This window comes from Dendrobates tinctorius, unplaced genomic scaffold (genome assembly GCF_039654945.1).
Source record: "Dendrobates tinctorius isolate UK_male_01 unplaced genomic scaffold, ASM3965494v1 ptg000108l, whole genome shotgun sequence".
NCBI lineage: Eukaryota > Metazoa > Chordata > Amphibia > Anura > Dendrobatidae > Dendrobates > Dendrobates tinctorius.
In genome coordinates, this window is record NW_027361776.1 from 4,494,472 (window position 1) to 4,516,302 (window position 21,831).

The 21,831-nt window shown below is 46.0% G+C and overlaps 1 protein-coding gene across 13 annotated transcripts in view; it reads left to right on the forward strand.

Moving 5' to 3' along the window:
• Window positions 1–21,831, forward strand: part of SPDL1 (spindle apparatus coiled-coil protein 1) — a 470,586-nt gene that overhangs the window by 391,195 nt on the left and 57,560 nt on the right. The gene's annotated exons all lie outside the window — the stretch shown is intronic.

Consider the following 21,831-nt stretch of genomic DNA (forward strand, 5'->3'; position numbering starts at 1 on the left):
AACAAGGTGTTCCAGGGGAAGGGGCCAAAAAACTTGTGGGGGAAGGGAGTCCAGTTATGGGACTTGCAGTAGAAACAGTTTGAGGAGATGAAAGAGGTTCAGGGACATTGGTACGAAGTGCTTGTCTCCGCATACTTGACTGCCTGGACCTACTTGGGCCCAATGCCCGCCTTACCTGATATCGCCTTGTACTTGGGGCAAATATAGAATGTAGGTCCCCCGTCTGCAGCTGTGGCTGCTGCTGCTCTGGCTGCTGCTGCTGTGGTGGTGGCTGCTGCTGCTGTGGCTGCTGTGGCTGCTGCTGATGCTCTGTGGTGGCGGTGGCAGTGCTCGTCCTTGCAGGAGGACTGGTGGCGGCAGTGATGGTCCAAGTTTGTGGAGTGGTGGTGGCAGGGCTACTACATGTTGTTGTAGCGGCAGGGCTGTTCCACATTTGCGGAGTGGTGGCTGTGTTCCAAGCATGCATGGGGGTGGCGGTGGTGCTCCAGACAGGAGCAGCGCTTGCCATGGTGGTGTTGGTGAACTGACCAGCTGTACTTAGACTAGTGGTGGTGTAACGGTGGGTGTCCTGGCTTTGCATAAACTCGGGCAAGACATTCCTGTCCAAGGCCCTCTGACGCTGGCGGGTAGTACCCGCATAACCAGTGGAAGAGACCTGGGACAGGGGAACACCTGATGGCCCAGCTTCCTGGTCACCAGCTGTCTGTGTGGCTGACCTGCAAGGTGCTTCCTGGCTGTCGGATGGCTGGGACGGGTCAGAGGACGTCCGATGACGGACCGCTCCAGGGCCAGGTTGCAGGGTGCTGCTCCAGGTGCTGTTGAAGAAAGGAAAATCATTACTATCATGCCTTTACAAGAAGCATCAGCTGTGGATTAGAAAATCACAGATTAAAAATAATAAAAAAAAAAATTATAATACTTACGCTCTGGTGGCAAGAACAGGTCTTAGGAATTGCAACGCGTGATAGTAACGGTATCGGGTTCTTGTCCTTGATGCAGATCCACTGCGAACCTGGCCCTCAGCACGAACATCACTGTTGAAGCGGTCCTTGATCGAGCGCCAACGTGTTCGGACTTTGTCCACTGTTGAAAAAAAAAAACAACAACATGTCACTTGTGTTTTTGATGCACGACATATGCTATCACTAAACCCAACAGTGCCATCAAGGACAATACTCACTGCGGCACAATACAGCAATACAATACTCAAAGCAGTCACTGTAGAGCCCGATGACACTGTTGGGTTTCCTGCTAGAATATATCTAGCAGGAAACCCAACAGTGACATCAAGGACAATAGTCACTGCGGCACAATACAGAGCAGGGAAATACTTACTAAACGCCTTTTTGGAGGCTGCAGTGGCGCTGTCCCAGCCATCCATCAACGCTGCGGCCACCTCATTCCATAGCCGCCGGGTCACCACATTGTCCTTGTACAGCCGGTCACGGCTGTCCCACAATGGGGCACGCTCCTGGACCAGGCTGATGATCTGCTCATTATCCAGGTAGACGTCTTCATCCCGTTGTGGAACCTAGACAAAACACATTCATTAGAATAATCAAATTTAAATTGAATGAAAAGTTACAAAAAAAATACAGAAACGATGAAATATAGAAGATAAAATATAAAGAACATTTACAAATCATTTGATACATACATTCCGTATCACCACCGGGACTTGGCTTCGCTGCTCCTGCTGTTCGCCCTCAGTAGTCACGTCCGCAGAAGATGACGATGTCTTAAAAAAAAAAAAAAATGTAAGAGATTTGGAGTAGCAGCAGATATACTTACCAGATGCACGAAAATAATCACCTCACGGTCTGCTTGCGCCAATTCCTGCCGGGATGGGGAATATTCTGATTCCGAAGACAGATTGCATGTAAAAATAATAAAAATCATTAGTACATACACAATTTAAAAGGACAGGCATACGATGTAATAATACTCACATTCTTGACGCTGATAGAAGATGGGTTCGTTGCTGAATGTCTGCTCTCCAATCTGTCACTGTAGTTGTGGTACAGTGTTGGCAGACACCTCCTGTATATAGCCTTTTTTTTGGACTTTGGAATTTTATAACTTGTCTAAATAGTGGACATAAAAAAAAACCGCAGCGCTAAAACAACGCATACATGCGCATGCCAGTGTGCACGTATGCGCCTCCATAGGCCATAATGGTCTTTTTTAGCGCAAAACCTGCGCATACGTGCGCATGCGCTTTTTTGAAGTGGTTGGGCGGACCAAAAAATGCAACATATAGCATCTGGAAAATAAAATCGCACACCACAAAAAAATGCAGCGCACGAAAAACGCATACGTGCGCATGCCAATGCACACGTATGCGCGCCCATGTTAAATATAGGGGAAAAAAGTGCATGCGCATGTATGCGTTTTTTTCCAGCGCAAAAAAACGCAAATGTGAAACCAGCCTAAAAATCAAGAGAAGGGAAAAAGTGAAAAAATAAAAAAATATTTTAGAACAGAACATAATTACTTCAAAGAAACACCTCAGTGACTACACTTAAACCGTGCGGTTTTAGTGTACTCAGCCGATACATCCAATATATTTCTTTGGGGTTGAGCTTTCGAGTCCTATTTGTGACATTACTCGGTATATGTTCTATAGGACATATGTTAAGTTCATTATAATTTTTATTGTGCGCTAACAAAAAATGTTTAGATAAACCGTGAAGTAAAAAACCCCTTTTAATGTTATAGCGGTGTGAATTCAATCTGAGGTGGAGCGCCTGCGTGGTCCTCCCTACATACGGTTTCCCACATTTACAGGTTATCAGATAAATGACAAAATCTGTCATACAATTCATATGTTGCTTAATATGAAAGGTTTCATTTGTTACAGAGGATACAAAATTAACCGCGCGATGTTTGATCGCATGACAACACAGACAATTCTTAGAACCACATTTGAAGACACCATTAATACCATTATTCACATGCATTACTCTGTCAGAAGGTTTTAACCGACTGGGAGCTACAATGTTTTTTATTGTGCGGGCTCTCCTGAATGTTACACCCGGATTTCTGGGTAGATGTTGTCCAATAATCGGATCATTTAGTAAAATGGGCCAGTTTTTTTCAAGGACTTTTCTGATTTCCTTGTGTTGGTAGCTGTACTGTGTTATGAAATTCATTGAAAACTGATTATTAGAAGGTTCTTTTAGATTTTATATTTATCAATGCATCCTGTTTTTTGGCTAGTGAATTATTAAAAGCCCTTTTTACAAGTTCATTAGGATATTCCTGCTTCAAAAACCTATCCTTCAAAATATTAGCCTGTTGTTTGAAGTCGTCATCATCAAGGCTACAATTTTTCTTTATCCTCTGAAATTGATTCTCAGGTATATTGTTGAGCCATTTTGCATAATGTCCACTTTTATAATGGATATAGCTATTTTTATCAACCTCTTTAAAAAAAAGTTTTGGTTAAAATAACCTTTTCTTTTAAAAAAAATTGTAATGTCTAAAAAATGAATACTATTTGAGCTATAGATAGGGGAGAAGGACAGACCCCAGTTATTGCTATTTACCTCTGCAATAAAGGAGTCAATATCATTATTGACGTTGTTCCAAATAAAGAAGAGGTCGTCAATGAATCTTTTATAAAAGATAATATGAGTGGACCATTTATTAATGCAAATAAAAATTCTTTCAAAAATCCCCATAAATAAATTTGCATAAGTAGATACTACTTTGCTGCCCATCGCTGTGCCCATAGTTTGGTGATAGAGTACCCCTTCAAAAGTGAAAAAACTGTTTTTTAAAACAAATTCCAATCCTTTCAATAAAAAAAAATTCTGGCTAGAAGATAATCGAGTATCATTAGTTAGATAACTTTCAAAACATAGTAATCCTATATCGTGCAAGATGTTTGAATATAAATATGAGTCAACAGTGTGATGCAGCAGCAAAAAAGGCAAATGCAATTCTAGGATGTATTAACAGAAGCATACAGTCTAGATCACGTGAAGTCAATATTTCCCTCTACTCCTCTTTGGTCAGACCTCATCTGGAATATGGTGTCCAGTTTTGGGCACCACATTTTAGAAAAGACATCAACAAACTGGAGAAAGTTCAGAAAAGAGCGACCAGAATGGTGACCGGTCTGCAAACCCTGTCTTATGAGGAAAGGTTGCAGGATTTGGGAATGTTTAATTTGCAAAAGAGAAGACTGAGAGGAGACTTAATAGCTGTCTACAAATATCTAAAGGGCTGTCACATTGTAGAGGGATCAACTTTATTCTCATTTGCACAAGGAAAAAAAAAAACTAGAAGCAATGGGATGAAACTGAATGGGAGGAGAGACAGATTAGATATTAGAAAAAACTTTTTGACAGAGTGATCAATGAGTGGAACAGGCTGCCACAAGAAGTGGTGAGTTCTCCTTCAATGGAAATCTTTAAACAGAGGCTGGACAGACATCTGACTGGGATGATTTAGCGAATCCTGCTTTAAGAAGGGGGTTGGACCAGATGGCCCAGGAGGTCCCTTCCATCTCTACGATTCTATGATTCTATAAAGCTGACATCCATTGTGCAAAAAATGAAATTGTTGTCCCAGTTTACAGTTTTCAATAGTTTAATTAAGTGTGTGGAGTCCCTCAGGTAGCTGTCAAGATTGCAAACGAGTGTGCACATGATCCTATCCATGTAAGCCGATAGATTGCTAGTCAGGGAGTTAATCCCCGAAATAATGGGTCTCCCTGGCGGATTAGTGGGATTTTTATGTAATTTCGGTAAATGATTAAAAAATGGGACTGAGGAATTTTTTACCAGAAGAAATTTCTTTTCTTATTAAAAATCCCCAGATTAATACCTTCTATGATGAGTTCATTATATTTGTGTTCAATATCAGTGAGCACATTAAAAGACTTTTTTTTATAATAATTTGTATCGGATAAAATATCAAAAGCTTCATTGCAATAATCAACTCAATTTCGTAACACAATGCCCCCACCCTTGTCAGCTGCCCTGATTACGATTTCTTTGTTAGCAGCCAGGGATTTCAAAGCTATTTTCTCACCATGATTGAGCTTCATTTTAAATCTCCTGTTTTTTTTTTTTCTTTAGAGCGATGGTAATTTCTTTTAACTGTTTAGAAACAATATCATTAAACACATTAATGTGATGCCCTCTACTATCAAGGGGATAGAAATTTGATTGTACCGGGACATCCAGATGAAATTGATCAGCATCAGATGTAGGAGTAATAATAGTACTATTGGGAAGCTCAGAAAGTTTGCGTTTTTCAATGAGAAATTGTCTTTTCAACGTCAACTTTCTAATAAATGTCTGGAGGTCTAAAAAGAGATCAAAATCATTGGAGACATTAGAAGGACAAAAAGAGAGCCCTTGGACAGGAGTGATTTTTCATCTTTTGTTAAATTATGAGATGATAAATTAAATATATTGGTACAGTTGTTTATATTAGTTTCTGTGTTATAACAATTTTTCCTTTCTTTTTTTTCTCCCTCCTCCTCGTGATCCTCTATAACATTTTTTTCTTTTTATTGGTTTGGGTGAGAAAAACTTTTTTATTGTTGGAGTTTTCCTGGGGGACAAAACACGGGGTAAAGAAGGAACAGTAACCTTGTCATTCTTACTGCTATTATCAATTATTAAAGTATCTGATGTTTGTGTTAACGGAAAAGTGTCATTGACAGAAAGATCTAACAGAGGGAGTAGATTTAGAAAATTCCATCAGACATGGTGAAACAGGATTTTCACTGATGGTTTGCATTTTTTTTATCAACGCTTGTGTCAATTACTTTGTCCTGAGAAGAGATCCTTTCTCTTTCATCATTTAAATTTTTTTATATGATTTTTTATGCTTTCTAATTGTTTTCTAGCCTCAATAATAGATGTGGTAGATGTGTTAGGCTATGTGCCCACGTAGCGTTTTAAAACGCTCACTAAAAACCGGACTCCTTCCCAGAAATCGCGCGGTTTTTTCAGCGCGATTTCACAGCGATTTTACCGCGATTATGATCGCGATTTTGCCGCGATTTTCGCGTGCGATATTCAAGCACTTTCCAAGCGATTTAAAGCATCGCTTGGAAAGTGATTGACAGGTTGGTCACACTCGTCAAGCATAGTGTTTGACAAGTGTGACCAGGTTTTTACTATTGAGGCCGCCTATGCGGCATCAATAGTAAAAGATAGGATGTTAAAATACTAAAAAAAAATAAAAAAATCGGGGTATATTTACCTTCCGGCGTCCCGCGCTGCATTCCCGGGCCTCAGCGTTCCCAGTAATGCTTTGCGAGACCTGTGATGACGTAGTCTCGCGTTGCTATAGTGATCTCGCGAGACCACGTCATTACAGGGCCTTGCCGCAAGGCATTACTGGGAACGCTTAGGCCGGGAATGCAGCGCGGAACACCGGAAGGTAAATATACCCCGATTTTTTATTTTTTATTCCTTTTTTTACAGGGGTATGGTACCCAGGGCCTGGAGGACAGTCTCCTCTCCTCCACACCGTGGGTACCAACCGCACATGAGACGCTTAACTTCCCGCATGGTGGGCATAGCCACATGCGGGAAGTAAGCGATTCTCATGCATTCCTATGGGTGCGGAATCGCGGCAATTCTTTGCGATTCCGCACAAAAGAGCATGCTGCGATTTTTTCCGCGATGCGATTCCGCCGCGGAAAAACGCAGCTTTAGCAAGGTATGTGCGGAATGCCATAGGAATGCATGGGGGGCGTTCTGTACACGATTTTTAAACGTTTTCGCGCCGAAAATCGCAGCAAAAACGCTTAAAAATCGCTACGTGGGCACACAGCCTTAGTGTTTGACATAGACTTTGTTAGTTTAGATGTTACATGTTCACCACCATGCTGGTCATTTGATATCACACATGGGGTCGGCTGCAGGGCAGCAGCACATGGTGTGGGTTGCAATAATGGAGTAGCAACAGATTGATCGCTCACATCCATATTACTGACCATAGCATTTTCAGCATTTTCCGTGATCTGTGCAATAATAGTTTCATGCTCAAGTTGCATGAGTAATGTGACAACATTCGTATTAATTTACTTATAATCAGGATGATAAGAAAATTGTAAAAGATCATGTGCTGATTTTAAAACTTTTTCTGTGGCTAATTCACTCAATTGTGTGCGTTTTTTATATGAAAGATGTAGCATGTTGCGCATAGAAATATCCAAATTGCTATTCCAGTTTTTAGTAAAGTCAATATCATCCATAAAGGGTGACTTATGCACCAACCTTAGTCCTCTGGGGCGAAACTTCTCCAAATAAATCGACAAAAAACGTGCATCCAGATTAGAATGTAATTCCTCCTTTAGAGGTTCTTTAAAATTGTAAAAAGTTTTCCTGAAGAGCTTGGTAGATTCCTCACTGAACGTGTTCAGTGTTTCATGTTTTTCTGAAGTAGGGCCAATATCCCCAATTGTCTGATGGATGAAACGCTCTCTTGATAAAAGGCGATTATTGAAGTAGTCCATGTTGGAATCACACTTTGGGATAACCTCTACTGCTAATTCCTCTGATAAACCCAGGAGACTTCTCCACAAAGTACTGTCGGTGAAATACTAGGGATACTATTGAAGAGAAATAGCGCAATAGTGCATTATCCAGTGTAGGTATATCAATTTAAAAATAATACACTCACCAGATGGAGCTTGTAATAAGCATGCAGGATTCGCTACTGCAGAACCACAGATCCACGAGGGACCGACGTAGAAGATGCAGGATAGGAAAAAAGTGGTCAGACAATCTGCGCTGCGAATCACTATTACAGTGGTCTTTATTCGACGCGTTTCGAAGTTTCACAGAACTCCTTCCTCATGAAAAAACCACATGCAAGTATCATGAACAGGTCCTTAAATAGAAAAAACAGTACACTTGTCATTCAGGTGCTCGGCGTCTTAACAGGTCACCTGATTCAAAAGGATGTCAAAGTTCATTACTTGAACACATGGTAGACACTTAATAGACAAAATATGCTCAGCTACTTACCGGTAGCCGTGTTTTTCAGGAGCCCATGACAGCACCACGAGAGAGGAGATCCGCCCTTCGGGGACAGGAAACCTACAGACATAAAAAGGGGCGGCCCTCTCTCCCGCTTCAGTTGGATTACAGAGCATGAGAGGACCTCCCTGGTTAGTAGCAACTTAAATATGTACAGTCAACTACATGTCTCTACTACTGTGACTAATTTTTTAAATAAAGTAAAGTAAAGGTGCTGACCCAATATGTGAAAGCAGAGGTAGGGAATGTGAAGATGCTGTCATGGGCTCCTGAAAAACACCGCTACCGGTAAGTAGCTGAGCATTTATTCAGTCGCCATGACAGCACCACGAGAGATTTACAGAGATGAAGAGAACTCTAGGGAGGGATAGCTGCCTCAAGCACCTTTCTCCCGAACGTGAGGTCGGCGGACCCACCTAAATCTAATCTATATTGGTTGAAAAAAGTTGATGGAGAGGACCATGTGGCCGCCTTACATATGTCCTCGATGGATACTTCCGATCTCTCTGCCCAGGATGTTGCCATGGCCCGAGTAGAGTGCACTCTTATGCCTTCCGGAATCTCCAGCCCACCTGCTGTATAAGCAAAAGAGAGAGCCTCCCTAATCCACCTAGCTAGGGTGTTCTTGGACACTCTAAGTCCTTTTCTAGCTCCCTGAAAAGATACAAATAGGGCATTGTCCTTTTTCCATGGCTCCGTGGCCGAAATGCAAACTATGAAGGCACCGTCTCACATCAAGGGAATGGAGCTTCTGCTTGGACAGGTTAGAGGGGTTCGGGTAGAAGGATGGGAGGACTATTTCTTGAAGCCTGTGGAATTTCGAGGCGACTTTGGGTAGATATAAGGGGTCTGGCTTTAAGGTGCCCCTATCTTCCCCAAACTGGGTGTATGGTGGCATTCTAGAGAGGGCTTGCAGGTCACTAACCCTCCTGGCCGATGTTAGGGCAACCAACAGGGCAGTTTTGAATGACAGGATCTTTATGGGAATGGAATCAATAGGTTCAAAGGGGGGCTCTGTTAGTGCTGATAAGACTAAGTTGAGGTCCCATGGGACCAGCCTGTCTTTAATGATGGATCTGGGTCTTGCTGCTGCTTTAATGAATCTTGCCACCCAGTAATTGCTTGCTAAGTTACAGTTGTAAAAGGCCCCTAGCGCCGAAACCTGGACTCTAAGTGTATTCGTGGCTAGACCCATCTCCAACCCCTTCTGAAGAAATTCCAGAATCTGATCAATTCGGATTTTCTGACCGACTTCTGCTCCTGACACTGCCAAAAACCTTTTCCAGATTCTAGCATAGATATTTGTTGTGTAGACTTTCCTACTTTTCAGGAGGGTATTAACTAGCCCCCGGGAAAACCCTCTCCCCCTTAGCAGCTCCCCCTCAAACTCCATGCCGCTAGATGTAAGTTGGAGACTCATGGGTGGTATACTGGACCCTGGGATAGAATATCCGGAAGCTCGGGGAGAATCCATGGCTGGGACACAGACATCTTCCTCAGCCAAGGAAACCATGACCTCCTGGGCCAGAATGGGGCTATCAAGATAACACTGGCCCTGTCCTCTCGGATTTTCCTTAGCACCATTGGAATCCGATTCAGAGGGGGAAGGCAAATGCTAGGCTGAAGTCGGCTGTTAGATTTTGTTTTCCCTTTATGTGTAGAGCTGTGAGGGATAGGAGGTGCAGCTCGGCGATCTGGAAAATACAATTTGCTACATCCATTAAGGGCCTCGACCGGGTTCCTCCCTGGTGGTTAATGTAGGCTACAGTTACCTGGTTGTCTGACAATAGTCTGACGTGTTCGCCCTGTAAGGACACAAGGAAAGCATTTACCGCCCGCTCTACCGCTAGCAGTTCTTTAAGGTTAGAGGAGAAACTTCGTACGGAGGGAGACCACACTCCCTGGACCCAGTTACCCCCATATGGGCCCCCCAACCCCTGGGGCTAGCATCCGTGGTTAGAATTCGGGAGATTCGGTTAATCCAAGGAACACCTCTACGCATATTCGAACTTGGGGACCACCAGTGAAGGGACTGAATAGTAACGTTAGATAAGGTGACTCTAGCCTCGAGGCAACCCTCCAGCCGATGGGTGTTGTGTAAGATGTCCCACTGTAGGGTTCTTGTGTGGAGTTGTGCCCAGAGAACTGCTGGGATGCATGCCGTAAGAGAGCCTAAAAGTGACATAGCCCCTCTAAGGGTAACTGATGGATTATCTATTACCCTACGTATCTGATGCTGGATTTTCAGAACTTTAGACTCTGGTAACCGACACTCCTGTATATCAGAGTCTATGGTAAGGCCTAGGAACTGTTGTATTTTCGTGGGTCGTAGTAGGCTGGCTATTACCTTCCCTAATTGGGTGGCACAATGAGACTCTGAGTTCCCCACAATCAGGAGATCGTCTAGATAGGGAATTACTAGAATGTCCTGCTCGTGCAGATGGACCATGACCTCTGCCATTAATTTTGTAAAGACCTGGGATGCCACTGCCACTCCAAAGGGAAGTGATGTATACTGAAAATGGCTTATCTTTCCCCCCTAGTGAGATGGCTACCCTTAGGAATTGCTGATGATCTGCATGTATCGGGACATGATAATAGGCGTCTTTAAGGTCTAGGACTACCATAAAGCACCCACCGAATAGTAGTTTAATCGCCGATTTTACAGACTCCATTTTGAAAGAATAGATTTTATTAAATTTATTAAGGCCTTTGAGATTGATTATGGTGCGATAAGAGTTATCCTGCTTCTTGACTAGAAAGGGGGGGGAGTAAAACCCCTTACCCCTTTGTAGCTCGGGAACTCTAACCAATACACCTTTCCGGAGAAGATCGTAGATCTCCGCTTCCAGCGCCTTCTGCTCTGTGGACGAAGAACGGATGGGAGTTAGGATAAACTTGTCACCCGGAGACTGCTGGAACTCAAATCTTAGTCCTGTTCTTATGATGCTCCGGACCCAAGGACTATTGGAGATACGCGACCAGGCCGGGTAGAAGGACAGCAACCTTCCTCCCACCTGGTCCGACAGTCATTTGGGCTCGTTACGGTCTCGAGGGGTGTTAAACATATACCCCCTACCTCTTCTCCTGGCATCATATCTGGGTCCTTCTCTGGAAGATCTCCTTCGATCAAACCACCTTCTTTAAGAGCCTCTTCTGAAAGGCGGTCTACCTAAATTACCTAAATACGGGAAGCGTTTTTTGCTATCGCCTGCCTTTTCCAGCAATTCGTCCAGAACTTTGCCAAACAAGTAAATCCATTCACACGGGATGCCACATAATTTAGATCTGGCCTGCATATCACCTGGCCAACACTTAAGCCACAAGGCCCTGCGGGCAGCATTGGAGAGGGCCACGGATCTGGCTGCTAATTTCACAGAATCCAACGAGGCATCAGAAAGGAAGACCGCTGCTCCCTGAGCTGTAGAGAGGGAGGAAAGGATGTCCTGTCTTGGGACCTTATTCCTAATTTGTTCTTCCAGCTGGTCGAACCAAACCGTTAAGGATCTGGCGGTGCATGTGGCCGCAGTTGCTGGCCGAAGGGCTCCAGCTGATGTCTCCCAGGTTCCCTTAAGGAACGCGTCTGCCTTCCTATCCAGGGGGTCTTTTAAGCTACCCAGATCCTCAAAGGGAAGGGAAGTCTTTTTGCAAGCTTTTGCTATAGCCGCGTCCAGTTTTGGGGCTTTGTCCCATGATGCTGAATCTGTCTCTTCGAATGGATACCTTCTTTTAAAGGCCGGAGGTAGGGAGCCCTTCCGCTCAGGTTTTTTCCATTCTCTTGTGATAAGAGCACTGACTTTATCTATTAGAGGGAAGGACCTTCGATTTTTTCGGTCCAAACCCCGAAACAGAGTCCTGAACTGACTTCTCCGCTTGGGTTACCTCAATTCCCATTGAAGTATTTACTGCTTTTACCAGATGATTGACCTGCTCCAGTGGGAAACAGGAACGTCCTGATCTGGTTTCAGATGACGAGGAAGATGGTGAATCTGATCTTAGCTCCTGTGAGTCACTGTCGGAGACTAGGACCAGTGATCTAGGGGACCTTCCCCTGGATTTTGCCGGAGATAGGGATCTAACTGAGCCCCTGACTTCCTGCCTGACTATCTCCCTTATACTGGAGAAGTCAGCCGTCTCTTCCGAGACCAGGCGGTTAATATAGGGTCTACAGAGTTTTCTTTCCTGACCGTCCGGGAGGGGAACTCTGCACTCGGCACACTGTCTGTGTTTGCTTTTCCCTGAACACTTTTTCCCCTGGCAGAATAGGAGAGAGGGAACATAAGGGGAACAGATCATCACCCACTGAACTTTCTCGTAGTCCACTTACCCAGGCTTACGACAGTGCAGTACGGGTTCTGCGGGGGGTCCATCGGAGCCGCCAAACTCTTACGGCTTGTGGATTTCTCCGGGCTCACCTTCTGAGTAGACCTATGTTTCTCAGAACTGCTTCTGCTGCTCGATCGCTGCTCCGGTTTCTTTTAAGACTGAGGCTGCGTCTCCTCCAGAGGCTCTGGCTGTTCCTGCGATGCCATTATGGGCTGGTACAGCCAGAAGCAGCTCTCCCTCTGCCTGGGCACTTAAGTAGCCATGGCACCGCCCCCTCTAGGGCTCACAGGTGCCTTCCATCGGCACAGAGTACCCTTTCCTTCTCGTGCGCCCCAGCATCCTCCCCTCCCCCCGACCGTCCCCCCCGGCAGGGGCCGGCGAGACGCCCCCCGTCCAAGCGGTGCACCATACGCCGCGCGCCCGCCGCCCCTCCCCCCAGAGGCGCACACCTGAGACGCCAAGGCAACAGCCTGAGGCGCCCGACTGGCGCGTCACGCGGCGCGACCGGCCGCGTCATCAGTCCGCGCCTACACGCCATCGGCCGCCCCCTGAAGCGGAAGTGGGCGCCGGCAACGGCGCGGACGCATCCGGGTCTGCGCACCGCTGATCGGAGGGGACAGCACCCACGCCCCCCCGGGGCCTGGCGAGGAGAAGAGAGGGAACCGGGCCCACTCACTCAGTACCGGCGCTGGCTCCCTGTAGTGGACACTCCCCCTGGAGGCCACCTACAGTCACACCGCCTGCACCGACAGTTCCCCTGCCGTGCGGCGCTTCCACGGCCCTGGTCAGGCCGAGGCAGGGGACCCCCGCTGCCTAAGTCGGCCACCAGGCCTGGGACTTCCGTGATCCTGGAACGCTCCATTGCTTTGAGGTATGTCTGCAGGGATCCCCTGTCAGGGACAGGAAACCAACTGAAGCGGGAGAGAGGGCCGCCCCTTTTTATGTCTGTAGGTTTCCTGTCCCCGAAGGGCGGATCCCCTCTCTCATGGTGCTGTCATGGCGACTGAATAAATATATAAATTTTTGTTATAAAATTATTATTATACTTGCATTATAAAATGACTAATATATTAATTTCTTTATTAACAATCATCGGAAAAAAATTATTAAAAAAAAATTTAAAAAGAAAGGGACAAGAACCTCCAAAAACGGGGGAAAAAAAGGATAGGTTTTTGAAGCAGGAATATCCCAATGAACTTGTAAAAAGGGTTTTAAATAATTCACTAGCCAAAAAACAGGATGCATTGATTATTTGAAGGTTCTTTAGATTTTATATTATTAATCAGTTTTCAATGAATTTCATAACACAGTACAGCTACCAACACAAGGAAATCAGAAAAGTATTTGGAAAAAAACTGGCCCATTTTACTAAATGATCCTATTATTGGACAACATCTACCCAGAAATCCGGGTGTAACATTCAGGAGAACCCGCACAATAAAAAACATTGTAGCTCCCAGTCGGTTAAAACCTTCTGACAGAGTAATGCATGTGAATAATGGTATTAATGGTGTCTTCAAATGTGGTTCTAAGAATTGTCTGTGTTGTCATGCGATCAAACATTGCGCGGTTAATTTTGTATCCTCTGTAACAAATGAAACCTTTCATATTAAGCAACATATGAATTGTATGACAGATTTTGTCATTTATCTGATAACCTGTAAATGTGGGAAACCGTATGTAGGGAGGACCACGCAGGCGCTCCACCTCAGATTGAATTCACACCGCTATAACATTAAAAGGGGTTTTTTACTTCACGGTTTATCTAAACATTTTTTGTTAGCGCACAATAAAAATTATAATGAACTTTAACATATGTCCTATAGAACATATACCGAGTAATGTCACAAATAAGACTCGAAAGCTCAACCGCAAAGAAATATATTGGAAGTATCGGCTGAGTACACTAAAACCGCACGGTTTAAATGAAATCACTGAGGTGTTTCTTTGAAGTAATTATGTTCTGTTCAAAAATATTTTTTCACTTTTTCCTTGTCTTTTAGTGTTTTTTTTTTTTTTTTTTTTTTGAGCACATGCAATACCCTGCCACTGATTCATTGATAATTATATTTTAATATGTTGTTTAATATCGTGAACATCACTATTCCTACATACCGCAAATTTTACTACACAACCAATTCAATAAAGAAAGGATAATGTAAGTAATTTTAAATATATATTTTTAAGAATTCTTATATGGATATTTATATATTTTTTTTAGCGGCGCCGTGCGCTGCGTCGAATAAACGCTAGTGTGAAACTAGCCTTAGTTTGTTTTTCTATACATGTTGTTGGATTTGGCATTGTTTGTGTGGTTTCATGGTGGCTCTCTTGAGAGAATGTTCTCCCTGTAAGGCATTTCTTCTTTTTTTTCCCCCCATTTTTGGAGGTTCTTGTCCCTTTCTTTTTAAATTTTCTTTTAATATTTTTTTCCCGTTGATTGTTAATAAAGAAATTAATATATATTAGTCATTTTATAATGCAAGTATAATAATTTTATAACAGAAATTTATATATATTTTGCCTATTCAGTGTCTACCATGTGTTCAAGTAATGAACTTTGACATCCTTTTGAATCAGGTGACCTGTTAGACGCCGAGCACCAGAATGACAAGTGTACTGTTTTTATATTTAAGAACCTGTTCATGATACTTGTGTGGCGCCCCTTAGGCTCAGTCGCCACAGAGGTACTGCACCTTCTCCTAAGGTGTAGTGCCCCACCGACTAGGTAAGTTGGGAACTCCTTTCCACACTCCAACACCTGCATCCCACACACAGGATAGTTCAGTAGGTCCACCTAGCAGCTTCAGGCTGGGGGTAGCAGAGCACCCTTCGTGGAACCCTGCTTCATAACACGAGATGTGTTGGGAGGTGGGTGGAGTTAGTATAAAAGAGGGGGAAGTGAAGAAGTGTAGGTCAGTCTGACAGGAGGTCAGGCGAGAAGGAGTTCAGTTCTGAAGTTAGTTTTGAGTTCAGTTTGAGTTCAGTTTAGAAAGAGTGCTGCAGCTGCCTCAGTGATCTGAGCCAGCTGGCACGGGAAAGAGAAGAGTAGGAGAAAGACGTAGACCTGCAACCTAAGCTTCCATAAGAGAGAGAAGGAACAGCGCGGAACGAAGGAGTAAGAGAACAGAGAGGAGTTGTGGGTTGGAAGAGGAACCCTGCCTATAGGTTCTCAGCGCAAGGCTGGGGCCCGGTCCCCGAGGTTGTATGGACACTTATGGTTCTGCAGCAGACACCGGTGGAGTAGTTGGCTGTAAATGCACTACTCCCATCCAAGACTTGGGACACAACAGCAACCGATTTGCGAGCCAGGACTCTGAGAGGAGTCCCCGATAGAGGCTACAGCTGTTTGTCATACAAGTAAGGTTCTAGGAACATCTGACAGGAGGAATTCCAGAGAACTACGGTACTGGAGTTCTTCACACTAAAAGGCGCAATAGAGGAGTCGTTCAGGAAAGGCCCATGTTGGCGGAGTGTTGGAGAGGAGAACCCTGACTTGCCCGGGAGGTTGATTGAGTCTCTACCCCGGAGGACACGGCACGGAGGCAGGCACCAGTGGGTACCACGAACTGTAAGTAAAGCTTTGAAACTGCAAACCCTGGTGTCCTCCATTCACTCGCTGCTAACACCTTCAGCACCGCTACATCTGGGTACCAGCATCTATACCCTTCTGCGCCTCTCCTCGTCCATTGCACCTACACTTCCCTGGGACTACAGCTCCACCTGTAGGGAGCTATACCATCTTTGCTGCACCACACCATCAGTCCCAGCGGATCTGCATGCAGCGTTGGCTTACCCATCTCCCTTGCCAAACACCACGGGTGGCGTCACAAACTATTCAAATAAACTTTAACACCATTAACATCACCACCATTGATATTGGGTGCCCACGGCCACGGACCGGGTCACTGCTGCTGTGACACATCCCCCTGACACCGGCCCGGTACCGAGTACCCCGCTGCCCTGGGTGTGAGGGGCGACCCACTTGCATGTGGTTTTTTCCTGAGGAAGGAGTTCTGTGAAACTTCGAAATGCGTCGAATAAAGACCACTGTAATAATAATTGTTCATAGTGATTCGCAGCGCGGATTGTCTGACCACTTTTTTCCTATCCTATTTTGAAAAAGAATAGAGAGAGCAGATACCTGGCCTTTCAAGGAACCGGCATCTAATCCTGCCTGGAGAAAGGCTAGGACAGATGGTAGGGAACAGGGCATAGGTGTGATGTGATTAGACTCACACCAGCCAAAATAGGCCTTCCAGGCTCGATAATAGACCCTGGAATAGGATGGCTTCCTAGCCTGGATCATTGTATTAATGACTCGGTCCAAAAATCCTGTGTTGTGGATTCAACGGCCATGCCGTCACATTGAGCAACTGAGAATTCGGGTGGTAAAACGGCCCCTGAGCCAGGAGATCTGGCCTGTCAGGGAGTCTCCAGGGGTTGCCTGAGAGAAGATTGATAATTTCTGCAAACCAGGCCCTCCTGGGCCAGTACAGGGCTATCAATATGACCAGCAACCCTTCCACCTTGATCTTCTTCTTTAGCAGTCTGTGCAGGAGAGGAAGGGGAGGGAACAGGTAAGCGAGTCTGAACTGTGTCCAGGGAATGACCAGCGCATCGACCTCTATTGCTAGAGGATCGCGGCATCTTGAGACAAACTGTTGGACCCTTCTGTTCTATCGCGACGCCAGAAGGTCCACGTCTGGAGTCCCCCATAACCGGCTTATCTAACGGAACACGTCCTGACTTAAGGACCATTCTGCTGCGAGCCCCTCCCGACTGAGGAAGTCGGTGGTCGTGTTGTCTGTGCCGGGAATGTAAACTGCCGGAATCGCGGTTTCCGCCCATTTGAAGATTCTAGATACCTCGGCCAGTGCCCGGGGACTCCTGGTTCCCCCTTGGTGATTGATGTATGCCACTGCTGTGGCATTGTCCGTTTGAATACGGACTAGCTGGTCCTTGAGGTATCTTTCCCAATGTAGCAGTGCTAGAAAGACCGTCCTCAGTTCTAGAATGTTGGTTGTTGTGGGTTCCCGCCTTGACCATCATCCCTGGACCGTCGGGTGACGGAATACTGCACCCCAGCCCAGGAGACTGGCATCTGTAGTTACCACCTGCCAGTGGACAGGGGGAAAGGGCCGTCCCAGTCGAACGAGGGGGAGGTCAGCCACCACTTGAGGGACTGCCTGGTCTGAATGGAAGGGAGGAAGGGGCGATCGAGTGAAGAGATGGACCTGTCCCACTGAAGAAGCATGTTCTTCTGCAGTATCCTTGAACGGAACAGGACAAAGGGTATTGCCTCTGAGGCTGCCACCATCTTCCCCAGGACTCTCATGGCAGCGTGAAAGGATAGAAGTCTGAATTTTAACAGAGAGCGAAATCCCTGCTGGAGGGTAATCCACTTTCTTTCTGGGGGAAAGACCCTCGAGCGGCAGGTGTCGATTAGCATCCCTAAGAACTCTAGGCGTTAGGTGAGATTTTTCCCTGTTGACGATCCAACCAAACCGGGACAGCGTGTTTTAGAACTACCGCTAGGTTTTCCTGGGCCTGAGCGAAGGAGGACGTTTTGATGAGAATATCGTCGCGATATGGTACTAATACTATGCCTCTGACCCTTAATATAGCTACCATCGCTGCCATAATTTTGTAAAAATTCTGGGGGCTGCTGCCAGCCCAAATGGGCCACAAACTGGAAATGCTGCTGTTGGACAGCGAAACTGAAAAACCTTTGATGTCCCTGAAAAATGGGGACGTGCTGGTAGGTGTCCCGGACATCTATGGAACATAGGAATTCCTGATCCTCCATAGACGTAATTACCGACCGAATTGACTCCATCCTGAAATGGCGTAAGCGGACCCATCTGTTTAGCCTTTTAAGGTCTAGTATGGGACGAACTGAGCCATCCTTTTTTGGTATCACAAATAAGTTTGAGTAAAAGCCAGTAAAACGTTCCTGCTCGGGAACGGGGATGATTACTCCTGCGTTGAGGAGAGAGTCGATTGCCGCAAAAAAACCTAGAGCCATAGCAGCGTTTTTTGGTGGTTGTGATAGAAAAAAAAGCGTCTCGCAAAAGCGAGTTGAAGTCTTTTCTTGCATTCTGTAGATTCCACCTCCTTTACCCAGATATCCTCTGCTGAACTCTGCCAGACATCTCTGAAGAGGAGAAGGCGGCCTCCTAGTCTGGGAGAGGTACTGGGAAGGGAGTTGGATTCCCAGCCGGCGTCAGGCTGAAGCGGCTCTGCTCGGCGCTGACCTGGTAGCTCTGCTGTTGGAACTGCGGGAATGCCATGAAGGGGTGGCCCGAAAGGATACCCTCCTCCTATCTCTAGGTGCTTGCGGCCTCTGTGGGCCCTGAGCATAAGTGCTTGTCGCTGGGGCATGGCGAAATTGCTGAAAGGGTTGAGCCTTATGTTTGAAAACATATCGACGAGGCTTGGCCTTAGGGAGAAGGGAGCTTGTACTCCCCGTTGCATCCTTAATGATATGATCTAACATTGACCCAAAGAGTCGGGCACCTTGAAAAGGCAGATTGGTCAGTGATTTCTTTGAGGAGAAATCAGCCTGCCAAGTCTTTTGCCAGACCGTCCACCGGACGGCTACCATGTTGCTGGATGCTTGAGCTGCCCAAGACGTGGCGCCCAGGGCTGCTGATACCATATACCTCCCGGCATGAGAGATTTGATGTGCGAACTCTGCTAGTTCTTGCTTTTAGGGCCCCGGCCAATATGCCCTGTCTAAGCTCTTTGGCCCATTCTGTAACAGACTTAGCTACCCAGGCTGAGGCAAAAGCCGGACACAATGTAGCGGCTTCTGCCTCAAAGGCGGTTTTTGCTAGGGATTCTATCTTCCTATCATTGGGATCCTTTAGGGCTACCCCACTGGCGAGTGGGAGGACTGTATTGGTAGGGAGTCTGGACACTGGTGGATCCACCGAAGGGGAGGCGGTCCAGTTGGCGGTGAGATCTGGAGGGAAAGGATATAAAATCTCAAAAAGGCTTCCCCTCTGAAACCGCCTGCTTGGGTTTTCGCTTTCCCTGGCCAACACTTCCTCAAAATCCTTGTGGGAGGCGAAGACCCTGGAGGGGGACTTATGACGCTTAAGTGAAAAAGACCTGATCATTAGGTTTTGATGTGGCGTCCCCAATGTTAAAGGTCTCATTGCCGCAGTGTGGGCCCTGAACCATATCCTTGATGCCCTGGGACTGTTCAGGCCCATACTCAGAACCCTCCTCTGAGTGTGTCTCTGATAATGCCTCGCCTGACTCCAGGGATGAGGACCGGGAGGATGCAGACGGCCAGAGGAATTCTGGTGGTGAGATGGAGTGAGAAGGGGACCTGGGTTGGTGGTCCTGTCTAAACCTTTTAAGGCCTCTAGAAGGCCCAAAAGGAGGCTCCTTCGCCTGTGTCCACTGGAGTCTGAAGTGGCAATCTGTCAAGCACCGTTACCAAGGTCTGTGATACCTTGGCAAGGTCGGCCACAGACTTAGATAAGGGGGAGGCCCATCCTGGACACTCACTGTCTCCCGTGGCGATGGATGGCCACTGGGCGGCAAACAGGGCGGCTTCATCTTGCACCAGGAATAATGCTGGAGCTCTGGCAGGAAAGGCGGGGGGTTGCACCTGCTCTCTAGCATAGGTGACACCGTGGTTCTGCTGCAATCTGAGCAGAGTGGCGAGGACTGACCCGAAGGATGCCTGATATTGCATTTGGTACATACAAAATATTTGACCATGGTTGCTGAAGCGGATGAGGAGGAGCGGGTCTGCTCTCCCCTGGGCATACTGACAGGCCTGGTGCTGACTGTCGGGGGTAAAAAGCCGAGTGAGGGAGCAACCTATAGTGCAGTACTCACATACCCACAACCTGTGTCCCCGCCTCAGCTGCCGCCCAAAAGCTGATGAGGGCGAGAGAGCGAGGTAAACAGCCCCGCCGTTGCCTAAAAGCTTTATGAAATCCCCTCCCGGAACCGGAGGGCTGGTCCCGCTCCGGCTTCCTGGCACTGGTACAGGAAGAAGAAGCCGAGGGGCGGAGCCTGCCAAAAGCCGGAATCTGGAGTTGGCCGCGCTGGGCTCCTGCTGGAGCCCAGGGCCATAACGCTGCCACAAGAGGAGGCCGCGCTGCACCGACGTGCTTGAAAAGTAAGTGTTGGCTCTTAAAATAAGTTTAGAGCCACGGGCTGCAAGCCAGGGTGCTCATTAGAGCGGTCACATTCAGCCTAGGGCAGCTGGTGACCAGAATATAAACGCTGCAGCCTCTTACCTCCAGCTCACCCCGTAACAGGGGTCGGTTATCTGCATGAAAAGATTGCTGTCCCAAACCTTTTCTGCAGGGCATCTCTCGATCATCCAGCTCTGGAGGGCGAGTGATGGAAGACGAAGGTCAGGACCAGGAGTGGCCACCTGAACACGAGTCCTGTGTTGGGGGTTAGGGTCCTTCCAATGGGATTCTTGAGGATACGGGGTGGCAGTACACGCCATACTCATAATCCCGGTGTGGGAATACAGATGTAGCATATCTACTCTGTATCCCTCCATGGTTACCTGAAAAGGAATGACGCACATTGAGGTAGGCATGGGTCTACGAGAGACCCCTATCTACCTCCTGCTGACACTAAGCAAAACTGATTGTCCTACAGCCGGTCGGAGGGGTGTATATGGCGGAGGCAGAGCTAACATTTTTTTCATGGCATAGTGTCAACCTCCTAGTGACAGCAGCACACACCCCACGGTTCCTGTGTCCCCCAATGAGATGAAAGAGAAACCATTTTTATGAATAAAGAAATACTTGTAGGAGCAGTGGGAATAAAATGAAAGCTAATAATGGGCTTTCTTGACCTGGTGACAGGTTCTCTTTAATAGTACTACCACATTGTAGGATCAATATGTCTTTGATTTCTGACTTTTGGGAGAATGAACACAAAAAACAATGGTCTAAATTTGTATTTATTTTACTTTAGTTTTTTACTCCGTGTAGTATAAAAGACATGGTAATTTTATTTTACAGTTCAGTATGATAACACATTTTTGGTTACTTTGTGTAATAAAACTTTTTTTCCTACAGTGCTATATGAGGAGCTTGGATTATTTTGTTCTCAGGATAAGTTGACATTGTCACTTATACCATTTTGTTGTGAAGACAATTTTTGGTTCAATTTTTTCTATTACATATTTTGAGTGGCAGTGCTATGGGAAAAAAATAAAACATTTTGGTCATGTACAAGTTATTTTCTTGGGGTTTTTTTTTTTTTTTTTTTTAAAACATCATCCATTTTTGTAAGCCAAAATCAGGAGTGGGTCCAAAATACAGAGGAGAGTTGTAAATGGTTTTACTATAGTTCACTCCTGGTTTTGGCTTGCAAATACTGATGAATGACTAACCTGTGATTAGGGTCTTGGAGACAGTACTTACAGAATGGAAAGCATGTTACGCAATTTAATATTTGTTGTATGCATTGTATATTCGATTTAGCTGTTTGGCTTTGTATCTCT